We start from the raw sequence: 19,832 nt of genomic DNA on the forward strand, positions 1-19,832 counted from the left end.
AGTCCCAATAGTTCATTTTTGCCCTTGCTTCCCTTGTCTTAGCGGTGTTTCTAGGAAGAAGTTGCTGCAGATGAGGTCGAAGAAGTTGCTGCCTGTGTTCTCCTCAAGGATTTTGATAGAATCCTTTCTCACATTGAGGTCTTTCATCCATTTTGAGTCTATTTTTGTGTGTGGTATAAGGAAATGATCCAGTTTCATTTTTCTGCATGTGGCGGTCCAATTTTCACAACACCATTTGTTGAAGAGACTGTCTTTTTTTCCACTGGGCATTCTTCCCTGCTTTGTCAAAGATTAATTGACCATAGAATTGAGGGTCTATTTCTGGGCTCTCTATCTGTTCCATTGATCTATGTGTCTGTTTTTGTGCCATACTCTCTTGATGCTAATAACTTTATAATATAGCTTAAAGTCTGGAATTGTGATGCCGCCAACTTTGGTTTCCTTTTTCAACATTCCTCTGGCTATTTGGGGTCTTTTCTAGTTCCATATAAATTTTAGGATTATTTTTTCCATTTCTTTGAAAAAAAATTGATGGTATTTTGATAGGGATTGCATTAAATGTGTAGATTGCTTTAGGTGGCATACACATTTTCACAATATTTGTTCTTTCAGTCCATGGCATGGAATGTTTTTCCATTTCTTTGTGTCTTCCTCAATTTCTTTCATGAGTACTTTATAGTTTTCTGAGTACAGATTCTTTGCCTCTTTGGTTAGGCTCATTCCTAGGTATCCTATGGTTTGGGGTACAATTGTAAATGGGATCGACTCCTTAATTTCTCTTTCTTCTGTCTTGTTGTTGGTGTATAGAAATGCAATTGATTTCCGTGCATTTATTTTTATATCCTGACACTTTACTGAATTCCTGTATGAGTTCTAGCAGTTTTGGAGTGGAATCTTTTAGGTTTTCCACATAAAGTATCCTATCATCTGCAAAGAGTGAGAGTTTGACTTCTTCCTTGCTGATTTGGATGCCTTTTATTTCTTTTTGTTGTCTGATTGCTGAGGCTAGGACTTCAAGTATTATGTTGAATAGCAGTGGTGATAGAGGACATCCTTGCCATGTTCCTCACCTTAAGGGGAAAGCTCTGTTTTTCCCCATTCAGAATGATATTCACTGTGGGTTTTTCATAGATGGCTTTTGTGACATTGAGGTATGTCCCCTCTAACTCTTCACTTTGAAGAGTTTTGATCAAAAAAGGATGTTGTACTTTGTCAAATGCTTTTCAGCATCTATTGAGAGTATCATATGGTTCTTGTTTCTTTTATTAATTATTGTATCACATTGATTGATTTGCAGATGTTGAACCAGCCTTGCAGCCCAGGAATAAATCCTACCTGGTCAGGGTGAATAATCCTTTTAATGTACTGTTGGAGCCTATTGGCTAGTATTTTGGTGAGAATTTTTGCATCCATGTTTATCAAGGATATTGGTCTGTAATTCTCCTTTTTGATGGGGTCTTTGTCTAGTTTTGGGATCAAGGTAATGCTGGCCTCATAAAATGAGTTTGTAAGTTTTCTATCCATTTCTATTTTTTGGAAAAGTTTCAGGAGAATAGGTATTAATTCTTTAAATGCTTGGTAGAATTCCCCTCGGAAGCCTTCTGGCCCTGGGCTCTTGTTTCTTGGGATATTTTTGATGACTGCCTCAATATCCTTTCTGTTTATGGGTCTGTTCAGGTTTCCTATTTCTTCCTGGTTCAATTTTGGCAGTTTATCTGTCTCTAGGAATGCATCCGTTACTTCCAGATTGTCAAATTTGCTGGTATATAGTTGCTCATAATACGTTCTTTTAATAGTCTGTATTTCTTTGGTGTTGGTTGTGATCTCTCCTCTTTCATTCATAATTTTATTAATTTGGGTCCTTTCTCTTTTCTTTTTGAGAAGTCTGGCCAGGGGATTATCAATCTTATTAATTCTTTCAAAGAACCACCTCCTAGTTTCATTGATTTGTTCTACTGTTTTTTCAATTTCTATTGCATTGATGAGATATAGATCATTTACCCAATCTTTATTATTTCTTTTCTTCTGCTGGGTTTAGGCTTTCTTTGCTATTCTTTCTCCAGCTCCTTTAGGTGTAGGGTTAGGTTGTATACTTGAGACCTTTCTTGTTTGTTGAGAAAGGGTTTTATTGCTCTATACTTTCCTCTCAGGACTGTCTTTGCTGTGCCCCAGTGATTTTGATCAGTTGTGTTTTCATTTGCATTTGTCTCCTTGATTTTTTTTTTTTAATTCTTTAATTTCCTGGTTGACCCATTCATTCTCTAGTAGGATGCTCTTTAGCCTCCATGTATTTGCATTCTTTCCAACTTTCCTCTTGTAGTTGAGTTTTAGTTTCAAAGAATTGCGGTCTGAAAATATACAGGGAATGATACCGGTTGAGACCTGATTTATGACCCCAGATATGATCTGTTCTGGAGAATGTTCCATGTTCAATAGAGAAGAATGTGTATTCTATTGCCTTGGGATGGAATGTTCTGAATATATCTGTGATGCCCATCTGGTCCAGTGTGTCATTTAAAGCCTTTATTTCCTTGTTGATCTGTTCCTTAGATGATCTGTCCATTTCAGTGAAGGGGGTGTTAAAGTCCCCTACTATTATTGTATTATTGTTGATGTGTTTCTTTGATTTTGTTATTAATTGGTTAATATAATTGGCTACTCCCATGTTAGGGGCATAGATATTTAAAATTGTTAGATCTTCTTGTGGGATAGACCCTTTAGGGATAATATTATATCCTTCCACATCTCTTATTATAGTCTTTGGCTCAATATCTAATTTATCTGATACAAGGATTGCCACCCTAGCTTTTTTGGGATGTCTATTATCATGATAAGTTGTTTTCTACCCCCTCACTTTAAATCTGGAGGTCTTTGGGGATAAAAGGAGTTTTTTGCAGACAGCATATCAATGGGTCTTGTTTTTATTTATTTTTTATCCATTCTGATACCCTGTGTCTTTTGATTGGGGCATTACGCCCCTTTACATTCAGAGTAACTACTGAATGATATGAATTTAGTGCCATTGTACTGCCTGTAAGGTGACTGTTATTGCATATTGTCTGTGCAATGATCCCAGAAAAAAATATACAGTAACCAAATCAGAAGAGACAGAAATGGCGGGGCGGGGGGGCAGTAGGGAGATGAAGAAGAAAGGAGGAAAAAAAGAAAAAAAAATATATATATATTAGACTGGTGAATAGAACAGAGCCACACACTTGATTTTGGATGTACTTTGATCTGTTAGAAGAAACTACCTCCCAGAGTTTTTAAAGAAAGATAAACATGTATATATACAAATGCAAGGGTAAACACAATGAAGGGATAGAATATGATTGTAAAGATGAAAATTTAAAAAGATTCTAAAAAAGGAATTGATAAGAGTTTGTTGAAAAAAGAAAAAAAAGAAAAGAATGTGATCAGGCTGTAGACTAGAACAAAGCCATGTGTTAGATTTAGGGTATATTTTGATTTATTAGAAGAAACTGTATCCCACAATTTTAAAGAAATATAAACCTATATGAATACAAAAATAAGGTTAAATACAATGAAGAGATAGAATATGACTATAACAATGAAAATTTTAAAAGATTTTTGAAAATGTATTGATAAGATAAAATAGTTAAAAAAAGGTTAACATAGGAAAGAGGAAAAATTTTAAAAATAGAATAAGAAAAAATTAAATCTAAAAAATTTAACTTTGAAAGACTAAAGAATCATGGGAAAAGAAGACATGAATTCTATGTGCTGCATTCCACCAGCTCTGGAGTTCAGCAGTTATCACTGATTTGTGAACTTGGTCTTGGCTGGATGTTCTTGCTAATTTTCTGGGGGAGGGGCCTGTTGCTGTGATTCTCAAATATCTTTGCTTGACGCAGAATTACACCGCCCTTGCCAGCACCCAGGCTAAGTAATCTGCTTGGGTTCACTCTCAGTAGCTTTTGTTCCCTGAACACTTTCCATACTGCTTTGGAGGACGGGAATGAAAATCACAACCTCCTAATCTTTGGCCCCATAGGAGCTGAGAGCTCGGGGCCCCACTCCTCAGTGTGCCCTCAGAGAAAAGCAGTCAATCCCTCCCTTCTCCCTACCTTCCAGAAAGGGGTCGATCTTCTTTTCCTAGAATTGCTGCTCTTCTTCTTTTCAGTCTCCTGTTGATTCTGTAGGTGTTCAGAATGGTTTGATGGCTATGTAGCTGAACTCCTGGGACCCGAGGATATTTAGGTCTCCTTCTCCTCTGCCATCTTGCTCCTCCCCCACTCGGGCATTCTTGAGTGCTCCAAGTTTGTGTCCAGCAAAGGGACATAGCACATACAATTCTCCCTGCCCAGAATTTTGTTTATTTATTTATTGCCTGAGTTCTTCACCCAGATAACTCTTACCTCATCTTTTAGGTAACTTCCGTGCATTTCTCTCTGACAGACTTTATATGACTACCTGCTGCTCCATGAATGAGTTTTCTCCTTCCATGATGTTCTCTCACTACAGCCTGTTCTTTGCATGTATTATAAACAGTAATGATCAACATAATCATGGATTCATTGACCCCAACTCTTAATCTCCTACTAGAATTTAAGCTGATGGCAGGAATAGACCTGTCACACACACATAAAAAGACTTAAAAATATTTTTTTAATTAATGAAGAAGGATAACAGTTAAAAAATAATTCCAAAGTAAGGCACAAATATAAGCATCCTAATGAGTAAAACTGTTTTGGAGCTATAAATATATTTTGGGTAGATATTTGTTCTTAGAGTGAATATCCTCAGAGAGTATTAAATCGGAATCCTGAGTTTCCAGATTATCACAGTAATGAGGTACAAAGCTAGGATGTAAGTTGAGGTCTTTTGACTCTAAAGTGCACTCTACTATATTCACATCCAACCAAAAAGTCTGTTTAATAAAAGAATGGATCATAGATCTGCTTAAGGTTTTATTCCCCAAGGCTTTAATTGCCAATGCTTAGAAAAACCAACAGCTCTAACTATTTCTAAAGGGAACAGACAGAAGCTTCCCATTCTTTTTTTTTTTTTTTTTAAGATTTTATTTATTTATTCGACATAGGGTGTGAGTGAGAGAGGGAAGGCAGGAGGAGTGGGAGTGGGAGAGGGAGAAGCAGGCCTCCTGCTGAGCAGGGAGCCAGTTGCAGGGCTCAATCCCAGGACCCTGGGATCATGACCTGAGCTGAAGGCAGAGGCTTAACCAACAGAGCCACCCAGGTGCCCCAGAGGCTTCCCATTCTTTATCACAGATTGCATATTTGTGTGCATTTTATATTTAAGACCATATTCCCCACCAAGAATAATGTGTAAATATCCCCTGCATGTGATTGAAACTGTGTCCAATTTCCTTGCCAAATCCAGCTTCTTGTCAAGAGGATGCAGCATTGCTGTTGTTCCCCCAACTGTGCAGACACTTATACCCAAGGAGATGCCCCAAATGAAATGATAAAAGGTTTGCTTGAGCAGGCAGAAAAACAGGATGAAAAATAAGTAATATGCAAATAGCATGTAAATATTATCTGAAGCACAAACAGGCTGCAATGTCTGATGATTCTGCTGACATGTGTTTATTATGTGACTGACTGATTTGGGAAGGTGCAGAGTAGACCAAGAAAACTGCACAGAGGAGAGGAAGGGAATTATCAGGAAAGGAAACTGGAAATCTTCGATTTTCAGGTAAACACTGAATGTCCCAGCATCTTCGTTTTTTCCTTTAGTGGTAGGACAGGACTCCTTCTCCCTCCCTTCAGTTTCTAACTGTTTAGCATATCATAAGGTGGAATAAATAAAGGGCAGTTAGCTATTTCCTTACAGGCAGAGTGTCTGTGAGTAACACCACAAAGAGATAATGCTAAAAGGAGACCCAGCCCTGCAGTGGGAAAGGTGTAGTCCTTTTAGGGACATATGGCAAGCATCTGAAACATGGAGTATTCATACCAGAGGACAGGCACCAAGAAGTAACACCTTGGTGAGAGTGAGCCAAAGAATTAGGAAGAGAACAAAAAGGATTTATTCCCATGACCACAAAAAAGAGGCAGTCTTAGGGGTGACCTCCAAAGGAAAGACCTCCCAGTGCCCAGAAGTTAAGGGGATTAGTTGACTAGGAAAGAGGAAACTTTGCTCTGGCTGGGAAATATCGCTATAACCTTAGGATATGAACTATTTGTACCCCTCTCTGGACTCTGGGATATTTGGCTGGCTGAGTATATAGTGTTTAATAATGAACTACTCCACTTGTTCCTTCCCCTATGAAGCTGTACTACAGGTTATACATACATTGGAGGTATTTTGGGACAAGCGATCTTATGCTTATGGTTAGAAAAGTGATAGTCTTTGTGTTAAGACTTGGGGCTGCCAGGTTTATTAATAGTATAGGGATGAGGTCAGTGGACTCAGATGTCAGCAAACCTGGATGCTAGTTTCTGCTCTGACACTTAGTTAATGGATTTGGACAAGGCCATCTGTAAATATATTTGTGACAGTGTATTGTTATCTTTACCTTGACCTTCAGAAACATGTGTCTACTTTCTTTAACTCCATTTAAAAAAACAAAAACATAGTCTCTATATCATGCCATGAATCGAGGAAAGTTAAGCCATAATTTGAACAAAGTTAGAATTTGGAAATCATTCGTATACTGACAATGTATAAAAGCGATGAATGATTATATGCCAGTTACTTTCTAAGCACTATAAACAATTAGTCATGCATGACTTGTACAAAAAGGCAGAAGAACCACAAGAAGCAGGGTGTTGCCTGCTTCTTGGGTCATACCACACCACCCAACAGGATTCCCGTTCATCCCTAGATGCTGGTGGCTGAAGGGGCTCCTGTTGTCTAAGGTTCTGTGCTGTAACCCCTGGAAGACCCTTTGCCCCAGAAGGGGGAAGCTTTGAAGGACAGCTTCAGAGCTTCTCAAGAGGCATCAGCTGAGACCTTGTCGATTCTGCATCATGGCCCAGCTTTTCCCTTATTTCTATCCTGTTTCTTTTCCTTCTACCTATGGCTGTTGATACCAGGGATATTCCCAAATAAACCTGCCCTTGGGCTCCCCAGGAGGCCAACTTGAGAATTGGCATATCAGTTATAATTCTTCTGGGCATCTCAGTTCCAATCACAATCAAGAATTTTCTCAGAACAATTTGTCCCATAGCACAGACCTCAAAGTCCGACCGAACAGCCTACTGCATTTATAGCACGCGCTAAGCGAGGGCAGCAGATCTCAGACAAAATGTATCCCCTCCCCAGAACTTGTTCCTCCACTTCTATTGTGCATCCACAAAATGAAAATTTTCCCTCTCTCTTTTCACATCCAGATACATGTATACACTACCTACATTGTCCCCCAAATCTTATTAAAAACTTGAAAATTTTCAGAAACTTTGACATAGGACAAGGACTATCTGTACAGTTCTCATTGAGGTCCACCACTTGTCAATACCCAACCCATTGTTTTCTCTTTGTCCTTGTGCCAAACACTTTTGTATGTATCACCTAAGGAAACGGACTTTTACCACATAACCACAATAAGGTTATCACTCACACCTAAGAAATTAAACAATTACACTGTATCATGTAATACATGATAACAGTCAAGTTCCCCCATTTTTCCCAAAAATGTCTTCTGTGATTTTTCTCCAATGCAAAATTCAGTCAAGGTTCATGCATTGCATTTGGTTATGTTTCTTCGGATTCTTATAAATTAGAGCAGTCTTCATGCCTTTGTTTTTTAAATAGCTTTATTGATGTAATGATAAACTGCACATATTTAAAGAGTAAAATTTGATGTTTTGACACATGTAAACACCAGTGAAATCATTACTACAATCAAGGTAGTAAACACATGCATCAGCTCCAAAAGATTCCTTCCACACCTTAATCCTTCCCTTTCACTCCTCCTCTCCCCCATCCCCAAGCAACCACTGATTTACTTTTTGTCATTGTAAATTAATTTGCATTGTATAGTTTTTTTTCTCTGTGTGTGTGTATACACATACATACATATATACACACTCCTCTGTCAGGCTTTTTGAATTCAGCATAATTACTTTGAGATTCAACCAAATTATTGAATGTATCAAGAGTTCTTTCCTTTATATTGCTAAATAATACTCCACTGTATGGTTACATGACTGTACTTATTCATCTGTGAATAGACAACTGGGTTATTTCAAGTTTTGGCTATTACAAATAAGGCTGTTATGAACATCATACCAAAATCTTTGTGTGAACACAGTTTCCACTTTATTTGGGGTATATTACTAAGAGAGGAATGCGTGGCCCATATAGTAAGTATATGATTAACTTTTAAAAAAGAATTTTCCGAAGTACAATCTAAAATGGTAGTATCATTGAACATTCTTGCCAGCTGTGTATGAGAGTTCCAGTTCTCAGAATCCTCTCCAACACCTGGTGTGGTCAGTCTTGTTTAATTGTAGCCATTTTAACAGGTGTGTAGTACAATCTCACTGTCAATTTAATTAGCAATTTCCCAGTAGCCAGCAATATTCAGAGGAATTCATAAGGCTATTTCCTATTTGTATATCTTCTTTGGTGACATGTTTGTTCAAATCTTTTGCCTATTTGTTTTTTATTGGGTTTTCCTATCCTTAAAATTTGAGAGTTTTGGATTCTAGATATAGGATCTGTTTCAGATATGTGTTTTACAAAGATTTTTCTACTAGTCTGTGGCTTGTCTTTTCATTCTCTTAATACTATCTTTTGAAAAGCAGAAGTTTTTAATTTTGGTGAAGTGTAATTTTTAATTCTTTCTTCTAGGGAATGTGCTTTTGGGGTATGATATCTTGTGATTGATATTGGATTGAATGTATAGAATAACAATTTGAGTCTTCTAGCATATCAACAACATATATCACTCCATGTTTTAGGTTTAATTTCTCTCAGCAATATTATATAATTTTCAATAGACATGCCTGTCAAATTTTGTTGTTTTTCAAGACATTGACTTTTTGGAAGATCCCAGGCCCATACCAACGTCTTATCAAATGCCCCACGTTCTGATTTATCTGTTTTCTCATAGTTTGATTGAGGTCAGAATGTCAGGGTGTTCTGCTACTGGTGATGCTGTTTGATCATGTGGTTAAGGTGGTGACAGCCATACTTCACCATTATAAAGGTACAATTCACTTTTGTCATTGGGAAATCATTTAGGAGTAGTACTAGAAGTCAAAACTGTTTAGAAAAGTTAAGTCATACGGTTTTATTTAATACTTATGTTTTGACATGTGATAGTTTCTTTTTAAAAGATTTTATTTATTTATTTGAGAGAGAGACCAGGGGCAGGGAGGAAGGGCAGAGGGAGAAGCAGATTCGTCGCTGATTAAGGAAGCCTGACAAGACATGGGGCTTGATCCCAGGATCCTGAGATCATGACCTAAGCTTATTAACTGATTGAGCTACCCAGGTACCCCTGACATGTGATAGTTTTCTCAGTGAACGCAACTCCAGTTTTCTCTCTAGGAAAAATATTAGAAAGGAGGCACTTACACTTTGCTTATCCTAACTCTCTCCTAAAATAATTTACTACCAGAAATAAAAGGCCACTAGGAAAGGTTTGCCTGCCCCCAGTACCAAAAGCCCAATGATGGATCAGGGGTGGGGTTACTATGTATGAAATCTGAGATGAGCCCTCAAGACATGACGATACTGCAAAAGCAAATCTTTCTCAAAATGTTGACAAAACAAGTTCAGCTCCTATCTCCATGAGATCTTGTCACTATGGAGCCAGCCAGGTTTTGATCAATGCTGTAGGTTTATAAGCTCTGAACCAATTATATAGGCCCTCAATCAACATTAAATACAAACAGGTGTCTGGCATAATGGCATGCACTACGTGTGAACAGATGGGGTTTCCAGTAGGTGATCCCTTTCTTTTCAGACAGGATGTATTTTATATTCTATGAAGAGAATGCAAATCTACTGATACTCTACTTTATATCAAGCTTTGTGCTATAGGATATTACATGTGTGATCGCTTTAAAATAGTCACACACTAAGCATGATTGGAGGAACAGAAATGGACACATGGCCTTTTAATGGACATTGAACTCTTTGCTTTCATCCAATGTACCTCTCTTCCTTCCTCAAAAGACTCTTCCCACAGCTGGAAAGTATATTTCTGTAAAATACACAGTATACTCTACTATGCAATGTCTCCGCATTCCTTTGTATCCATGAAAACCTGAGTAAACAGGTGTACTGAGATTTATGGAGAAGCAGCAGTATTTATTTTTGCTCATGGGGAAATTTGCCAAGCTTCAGCAAGTTACAGTTAATGTTCACCTCATTTGCCTTGAATCAGAGAAGGTCTTGGTGGGAGATGGCGAGACAGAAATATGAGCAATTCAGACAAAAGAGCGTTTGGTTACTGGGTTGGAAAATAGTAATTACTTTTACTATTTTAAAAGCCAGTTTTTACATCTTTGCTTAAATGCAAAGATACATTTCACATGGAATACCCCAACACTATATTTATTTAAAATGTGAGTGTTAACTCTTATAAAACTTTCATGCCTTCTTTTCATAAATTAAAAACGTAGCAAAAGGAAAAAGCTGAAATGTCTATAAATGACAACATAAAATGCATGGGAAATTGTTAGAATTGGAAGATGCCTTAAATTACTTTGTTGATTTCATTTATTTAAGGTTTGCTATTCTGTACACTATTTTATAAACAATGATAAGGATCATTCTAAGATACATTATTACTGTTAACAGAATATTCCCCCTTCCCCAAAATACTCTTTTTAAACTGTTTATACAGCATTTATCACAAAGAGCATCATTGACTTGCTTTATATCAGTCTGCTCTCTAAAAATTGTGGGTCAATTTCACTGGATATCAGACATTTTTGTTGCTGAGATCTTTTTTTTTTTTTTAAAGATTTTATTTATTTATTTGACAGACAGAGATCACAAGTAGGCAGAGAAGCAGGCAGAGAGAGAGAGGAGGAAGCAGGCTCCCTGCTGAGCAGAGAGCCCAATGCGGGGCTTGATCTCAGGACCCTGGGATCATGACCCGAGTGGAAGGCAGAGGCTTTAACCCACTGAGCCACCCAGGCGCCCCTGTTCCTGAGATCTCTTGCTGTGGCTAGCTTTTATTGGATGTCATAGACCAAAAGAGGTGGCAAGATAAGCAACTTCTCTCTAAACAAAAGGATACAAAATAATGACAAAAGAACCAGTCTTCATTTCCCAAAACCAAACCGTTCAAGTTTCACACAACCAAATGGTTTTCCTCCCCTACTTTGTGGTATAGTCCCTATTTAAATGATAAATAGTGAACATTACATTCCTTGGGCATTTTGCTACCGTATTGTCTAAATTCATTAGAAACTTATTAGACTAGGTTTATAAAATTCACCATGAGACCCAGCAGGGTTTAACACCTCAAAGATTCATTTAAATTTTAGGGTGTGCTTATATGGATAGGTACACACACACTCAGTTTTCCTGCATGTATTCACAGGGAATGCCTTTTGATGCACATGAACCTGGGAATTGTAGAGAAATGTAAATCATGTTTTTCATCCTTAACAACTTTGGTTCTGCCATCATTTTTGGTTAAAGTCCTCAATGATCTAACAGAGACACAGGTCTAGGAGCTGAATGTTTTCCCCAAGCCTCACTTAGTTGTTTAGTTGGAGGAATGAGTATTTGCTATAACTTCCAGCCTGATCTGTATACTGAGACTAGTGTTTCTGCTCTCCTTGGGTGTGTTTCTCAAGGTTTCTTAACTTTCCCTAGCAGAGTATGGTGCTCCTTCTACTATAATTCGTATAATTAATAGTTTATGTATCTGTCTGCCCCCTCTCAGACACTACTACACTTGACTTTGAGGTTTTCTAAGGTATATATTATTCACTCTGCTAGCCATTATTGTAAGCGGATGGACTTTCAAAGTGATGGATACTCACTAAGTGTGTATTTGGGGGGAAAAAGGGAAAGAAATTTTTTAAAAATATATTTATTTATTTGAGAGAGACCATGAGAGGGGTGAAGAGAAAGGGAGAAGCAGACTCCTCACTGAGCTAGGAGACAGATGCTGGGCTTGATCCCAGGACCCTGGAATTGTGACCTGACCTGAAGGCAGTTACCCAACTGACTGAGCCACCCAGGCATCCCTGGAATGAAATTCTTATGACTGTTTTCTTTGTCTTGGTATTTCACAAACTCTGCCTCAATGGAAATTAACATCAAATCAAACCTTTTGTCCTCTTCAAAAGCATGCTTTAGCTGCTTTAGTACTTTTCTTCTTCTGTGGACTGGGTATATAGCAACACAAGCCCATCACAAATGAGCCCTGCCTAGACGTTCATATGTGATAAAAGATTTACCATTTCCATTAGATTGTACCCAAAATGACTGACACTAAAAGGTATGGCCCACATAATCACTATTCCTTGAATAGAATATCCCCTCCACCGCATGCTTGCTATTTTTTTCTACTTTTAACATTTTTCTTATTTGGAGGACTCTAGACCAACACTGTTCACACAAGAGAATTGTGAACTCTACAACCACATATTCTGGTCACTCTTTCTGTTGACATACACAGGGAACATGGAAAACAGGCTTTACTTTCTGAGTACAAATGTGCCGTTCCTTTGGCACTCATTACCTGTTTAGCCTCATTAGTTCAGATAAAAACACTGAAGATTTTCCCCTGTTGTTTTCAAAAGATCTTTGTACTTTACCCAAAGTAAACACTTATTATGTGTTCAGTAGCCTAAGTGTTCAAGTGACATTAGGTAATGAGAATTCACTTACTAGCTCAATTGGTAGGGAATTAAGCCCATTTTAGGTGACCTAATACTTCAGTTGATAAGAATGTCCTGATATTTTAAGGCATAGTCTAAAAGGCCCAATTATTTCATTTGTTTTTCTAGGAACTCTTCTTGACTTTTTTTTTTTTTTTGGATGCTTTGCTTTTCAAATGACATTTCTGAGGTAGGATGTAATTTACAGTTTTAAGTGTAGGCATAAAGGAGCTTGAATCAAGTATAAATGAATGCTGATGCTCAGAGAGATGGAGTTTAACCTGGCTGTCACACGGTATTCTGCTTCTCTATCACCATACCTGCAGTATATGTCATTTTGTATGTTCTAGGAAATGTACAATCACACAAACATTTTATCCTGTCCAGATAGTGACAGGATACAAAGAAAACCTATAGTAAAAACATGTACGCATCACTAGGGAATGACCAAACAATCTCTCTAGGTTGCTGTCATATGCCAAGCATGGTGCTAGGAGCTTTTACATTATTCTCATATTATAGATTGTAAGTCAAGTACTTTATGTAACATAAATATGGTCACATCGCACGTAAGTGTTGGAACCCAGATCTGTCTTGCATATGGTTCCTTTATAAAGAAACCCTGAAAACGGATGCATTTATTTTCGGATTTTTCCACATGTCCAAAATTTTTGAAGAGGGCAAGGATGAGCAGATTTCTATTCAGGGTGAGAAGTTGTTCCCACTCTTAGAATCCATATGCTACAATGGGAAAGCAGAATTGCATTCCTAGTCTCTTTCTCGTCTTGAAATTTTCAGTATCTAACAGTCATGACAGCTAGTAAACCAAAACTGAGGTGATAACAAAGGCGGAGTCTCACCCTAAATCCCATTCAGTGGGTATTGCCCTTTTTCAATGAGGCTTCAAGGCAGAAAGGTATATTTTCAAACTGAGAAGAAGTCATCTGGAAGTAAGTCATCGTAATCAATTGAAAAGTGAATTGAATATATACTATATAATACACACACATACATATAATGTCTGTCTGGAGCTTGTGAAAGTGACCTTCTTTGGGATAAATGTCTCCATAGAGGCTAACATTAAGGATCTTGACTTTAGAATACCTTGGAGCAGGGTGCGTCGCATCTAATGACAAGTGTTCTGAGAAGCGAAGAGCAGAGAAGACACAAAGTACTGTGAACGAGACAGCAGAGACAGGAGTGATGTGTTTATTTATGAGCCACAGAAGCCAAGGATTGCTGGCAGCCCCTAGAATCTTGGGGAAAGGCTTGAAATAGACCCTCTCCAAGGAGCCAACCCTGCTCACACTGCATTTAGAACTTCTGTCCTCCAGAACTGTGGGAGAATACAAGCCTGTTGTTTGAAGCCATCACGTTTCTGATAATTTGGCAGCCCTCAGAAACTACTGCAGCCAGTCTGGGAGCCCATGGAAACTAGTTTTGTCTTCCGTCCTCTCACCGCCCCCATCCCTTCCTTTGTTATTTTCTTTGTCAGATATAGGGCTATCGTAACAAAACTCCATAGCTTTAGTGGCTCAAACAATGGAAGTTTACCTTTCACAGTCTGGGAAGTCCAAGATCAAGATGGCGGAATATAGGTTTTGTTTTTAGAACTCTTTTCTTGGCTTAGGTGGCCTTTCCCTCACTGTATGCTCACGTGAACTATTCTATGCATGCAGAGAGAGCGAGACAGCTGTCTGTGCATCTTCTTTGAGGACATTAATCCTATCAGCCTGGTCCTACCCTGGTTAACCTCATTTAACTGTTATTACCTCCCAAAGGCCCTGTCCTCAAATACATCACCTTGAGGGTTACAGCTTCAACATGTGAATTTGGGAGGAGGGCCCAAACATTCAGTCCATAACCCATCCTTCCTTCTTTCCTGCTCCTCTAGGTCAACCTTACTGACTGAGAATTACATACCATAAAATTCACCAATTTTAAATGCATACAATCCCACAGTTATTACTACAATCATGATAGAATATTTCCAGCATCCTGTAAAGTTCCTCCCTGCCCCTTTGCAGTCAAGTCTTTTTCCTACATTCTGGCCAACACTGATTTGCTTATCTTAATCACAACAGTTTTGCCTTTTCCATAACTTCATAGAAACAGAATCATACAGTATGTTGTTTTTAGCATCTTACTCCTTATTTAGCATGATGCTTTTGGATTCATCCATGTTCTTGTATGTAGTCAATTCTAGATTAGTATTCCACTGTATGGATATACGACCATCTATTTATCCCATGAACAGTTGGGTTGTTTACAGTTTTTGGTGATTATACATAGAGCTGTTATGAACATCTATGTACAACTTTGTGAGGACATATGTTTTCATTTCTCATGAATAAATACTTAGGGGTGGAATTGGATCACACAGTATTTAATTTTTATAAGAAACCACCAAACTCTTTAATTAAATGGCTCTACACTTTTGCATATCCATTAGTATGAATGTATTAGTTGCTTCATATTCTTGCCAACATTGGGATTGTCAGTGTTTTAAACTTCAGCCGTTCTAGTGGGTTTGTAGTAGTGTCTCATTATGGTCTGATTTTGCATTCCTGGGACTGATTTTATACTTCTAATCCTGCACAGCTTCTCCCTCCAGTTATCCCAAAGAGCAGCACTGAATTCTTCATTCTTAGATTAAAAGTTGATAACGTGGGACCCTTGGACCAAAATAGTGTAGGAAAATGGATGTACCAACCATCGCAGATAAGACCCATGTGCTTAACAGTGCTTGCCCACACAGTCATCTTGGGAAGAATTTTTTTCATATTTGTTCAAGTTAACCATTATATATGCTTCTGATTCTCATGAGTAGGGGATGCTAGGTAATAGGCCTTTCTCTTTCTTAGAACTTAGTGTCCCTAACGTGAAAAGTATGGTCCACAATGGTGGTTTTTAAATCTGCATGCATACAAGTCACCCAGGAACTAAACTAAAAATGAAGATCTACTCCTAGCTTTCTTTAGTTGGGCAGATCTGGAATGAGACCTTGAATTTTGTACTTTTAACTGTCTGATTTTCTAGACTGGTGACTGTTTAACTGTATTTTGGAATGAAGCTTGCCTAGTTGCTACCAGGTTGCTTCTAAGTTTGATATCCTATGCAGAACATGAGATGACCTTGATCTGTGACTCAGGCCTTTCCTCAAGGTTATAAAAAAATACAGTGTAAATAGTAGGTGCTTGATAAATAAAGGCAGGACAGAAATCATTGATGGGAAGTCAGTTTTAGGAATTCAATTATTGCTTGCCTGCTTCAGAGCAGCCATCCCTGAGTGTCCAGAAAAGAGAGGTCTCCATTCATTTTCAGTCAGCTCTTTGATTTCTCCCTGCTACCTTTCACCCTGCTCTACCATTCTCTTGCTGTTGGACTGTGGCCAAGTGCTGTATTTCTTTGAGTCTGTTTCCACATTGTAAATGGCTATGGGGAGAACCTTCAAGGGCTGTTGGTTGTGAAATAATTGAAATAATACAGATGGAAGGCTGAATATAGCACTTGGCATTTAGAAAATAGTCAGTAAATAATAGCTATTGTTGTTTTGGTTACTATTATTCAGGGAAAATGATGCCCCTTCTCTCCTCTGAGCTGTAAAAGCTGGCTTTTGCACTTCCCCTTATGCCCTCCTGCAAGGCTTAGAAACCGAGAAAAGAGATGACCCAATTTAGTCTGCAGTCGGCCAAGGCTTTGAGTGTGCATAAAGGAAGGAAGCTAACATGGCTAGGGGTGAATTATGATGCCACAGATGGGGGGCTCTGAGAGTCACTCCTTGGAGGCTTTAGAAACAAACTTTCAGCAAACATGGGGCAATTCATTAGAGAAACTGAAGGAGAAGCTTTGGGGATTCTGCATAAAACTTCCTGCTCTTCTATATCAAATTGAGGCAAAGCAAAGCAAAGCTACTATATTTTTTTTATGACAACAATCTAACAAAAGTCTACCTGCTTTGCTGTTTTACTGTGAAGTAACCTAACCTGAATCCCCTTTTAGTTAGAGGGTCACAAGCTGGGCTTTAGCCAACTTATCTTTTTTTACATGGGTCCATTCACTGATCTAGAACTCAGGATAACTGAGGCAGTTGGTAAGAAGTTCCTTATGCATGTTCATTGACATCCTGTTACACTGTACGAAGAAGAAGAGAGAGAGAGACAAAGGTGGGAAAACGAGGCAAATTTCTAGTCTTCTGTGAGTAATAACAGTGACCATAAATAGAACATATATGGGGGCCACCCTGTGGGATTGTTTTCTAACACAGACTTGGGAGTCTAGATAGGAACAACAAATAATTCAAGACTACCGTGTTTGAGCAGTTACTCTGAGCCCAGCACTGTGCTCTATATGATGTGATTTATACATTAGCTAGTTTCAGCACCATGGTATCAGTTTCAGGCTAATTCCTGTTTCCTCAGATGAGACCCATATACTCAGAAAGTGGGGCCAATCTCACACAGTTGTCTAATAGAAGAGCATAGATTGAAACCCAGGGCTTCCCCTTTCCAAAACCCAGGGCTCAACCTCTTCAGCAACCTGAAAACAAGCCTAAATCATGAAATGGAGGTGTTCTTTATGAAACAGTACCACTCCAGTAACTAATCTAGGAAAAAGAGCTTCTGGATATATTAGAGACCTTATTAACTTGAGAAGAAAAAAAAACATTTCTAGGCTCTTTCATTAATAAGCGAAAGACAGAGTCAAGCAGAAGTTGTGATTCAAACTGGTAATACTTTAATTGTCGAGATCACACAAGGGCTAAAGATGTCACCCGACAGATGTGGGAGTGATAGATGAAGCCCCTGCCACCTCCCTTTATTATGTTGAGTAGGCAGGTTTGTGCAAAAGACACAGTGAAGAGCAGGTTCTGGGGCATTCTCCAAGTATCAGTTAGTTTGCAACTTATTTATGTATCCCCTCTATTTCTACAAAGGTTTTTTATCAAAGACATTTTTTAAAAAATTTTATTTATTTATTTTTTACAGACAGAGATCACAAGGAGGCAGAGAGAGAGGAAGGGAAGCAGGCTCCCTGCCAAGCCGAGAGCCCGATGCGGGGCTCGATCCCAGGACCCTGAGATCATGACCTGAACCAAAGGCAGAGGCTTTAACCCACTGAGCCACCCAGGCGCCCCTATCAAAGACATTTTAAGGGGCTTACAACAAAACTAGATGAGCTCAGAGTGGATGGGTCGGTGGGGGAACAAACAAGAGAACAGGACACTTGAGGACGGGAAGAGATTGTTTGACAGGGACCTAAGAGTAACTGCTACTAGCTATGAGTTTTTAGAGCATGATTCTGAGTTTCCTGCCAGGGAATGAGGGCAGAAGAAAGGTCATATCAGGATGATTGAAGGCAGAGGGGTTGGGGAGCACTGTCAGAGCCAGCAGTACCTGGAGGCCACAGTGCTCCTATAGTCCTGACCCCATGTTTTAGGTGCATCATTTTGTCTACTTACATATATTCAGAATAAGTCAGCTCCCAGGCACTGATTGGGTACTCTGACCTAGACCACCGCTGGCTCAGGTAAATGCACTGCCCTCTAGGATTTTATATTCCTTTGCCCAGATGTTGGTCAAAATGTCCTATTAGGTTCTGATGCAGTTCCAGAGGGATGAGGCAGGAGGAGGCAGATGAGATACTCAAACTATTTACTATTGTAGGCATGGGCCCATAGGTTGGTCTGTAGGCCATGTAGTTATGCTTGGGCAAAGGAATGGAATCCTCTCCCTCCCTCTGTCTTAGTTCTTTTGGCTGGGGCTTTGTTCTGCAATGAACTTAACAGAAGCTTCTTCCTATAGCTGAGTTCCTTCTGCTTCTGTAAAATAGAGTAGGACTCCGTTATCTCTAAACGCCACCGCCCAGGATATCTGCATTTGGAGCCACACAGAATGAGCACATCTTTGGACCAAATGTCCTTGGTTGAAATTCCCACCATGGAACCAAATAGTGAATCTTTGCACAGAGCCAGGTCTGGGGATTCGTTCCCCAGAAGGTCTAATGAGATGTATGAGGAGGCTGCCACCAGCCTCCTCAATTATAGAACCCGAGCTTTGCCAATTCACCCGACTTCTAGAAATTCACCTCTCTAGTCCAGCAAAACAGGCATTAAGATGCCTATAAATAATCATCTTATTCCCACATTTCTACAATAGCAGAGAGGCTGGTGTTGCAAACAGATAAACAGGCAGTTCATAGGCAATGCAAATGAATACTGAAGGGTGAAGCTTGCCTGATGTATTTGGAAACAAGCCGCAGGCTGGGGTCTTTTTGGTTTTGTTTTGAGGAACAAAAGACAACCCCCTTCCCTCTGTCCGTCCTGTTTCAGTCTGTGGCTTTAACTCCTTCCCCAGCATCAGGTCCATGGCTAGGGTTTCCATTTTACATGCTGAAGCTAAACTTTAGGAAGAAAGAAACCCTCTAGGTCCCTGAACTGGGGGTACCCTGTCATTTATCAGGAGAAGACATGAGCGCCCTGTGCTATGAAGTTGCCTGTATTGAATGATAAAGAAGCTGCTTTTGGTTCCTCTCTGTTTTCTTTCAAAAGCCAGGACATACAGCCAGATTTGGCGGCTGGGGTGGATCAGGAGACTGTTTTCATGAATTTTCATTAGCACCTTTGCTGTAATTTTTTAAGGGCCCTCTGACTCTGTCCTTTTGATGAGGAGAAATTACTGTGGACTTGGAGTTTTCTCATTCCCTTCAAAGAAAATGACCTCTGCTTACTCTCAGTAACACAGGAATGAAGCCACATTTCACACTCAGTGCTACAGTAATTAATAATCTTACACATCTGAAACCAAATTAGAGCCAGAGTCTTCAAAGGTGACAAGCAGAATGCCTTCTGCAAGGTGAAAGGGATACTTTCTTTACCAGCAGAAAGAATTATTTAAAAATTTCCATAGGGACCAATGTGAAGAATTGTCATCTTTTTGGTGTAATAGCCAACGGTAGGCTCTCTCCTCAGTGCTTTTTATGCAATGCCTCACTTAGTCCCTGCACACCTTACGTGCTGGGCAGATGGGTGCCATCATTACCAGCAGATATCCA

The 19,832-nt window shown here is 39.0% G+C and overlaps 1 protein-coding gene across 2 annotated transcripts in view; it reads right to left on the bottom strand.

Moving 5' to 3' along the window:
* GRM7 (glutamate metabotropic receptor 7) overlaps positions 1 to 19,832 on the bottom strand; it is a gene marked incomplete at both ends in the record, with an annotated part of 875,705 nt that overhangs the window by 68,088 nt on the left and 787,785 nt on the right. The window lies entirely within an intron of this gene.

The sequence above is a fragment of the Martes martes genome (assembly GCF_963455335.1).
Source record: "Martes martes genome assembly, chromosome: 1".
In the NCBI taxonomy this organism is placed as follows: domain Eukaryota; kingdom Metazoa; phylum Chordata; class Mammalia; order Carnivora; family Mustelidae; genus Martes; species Martes martes.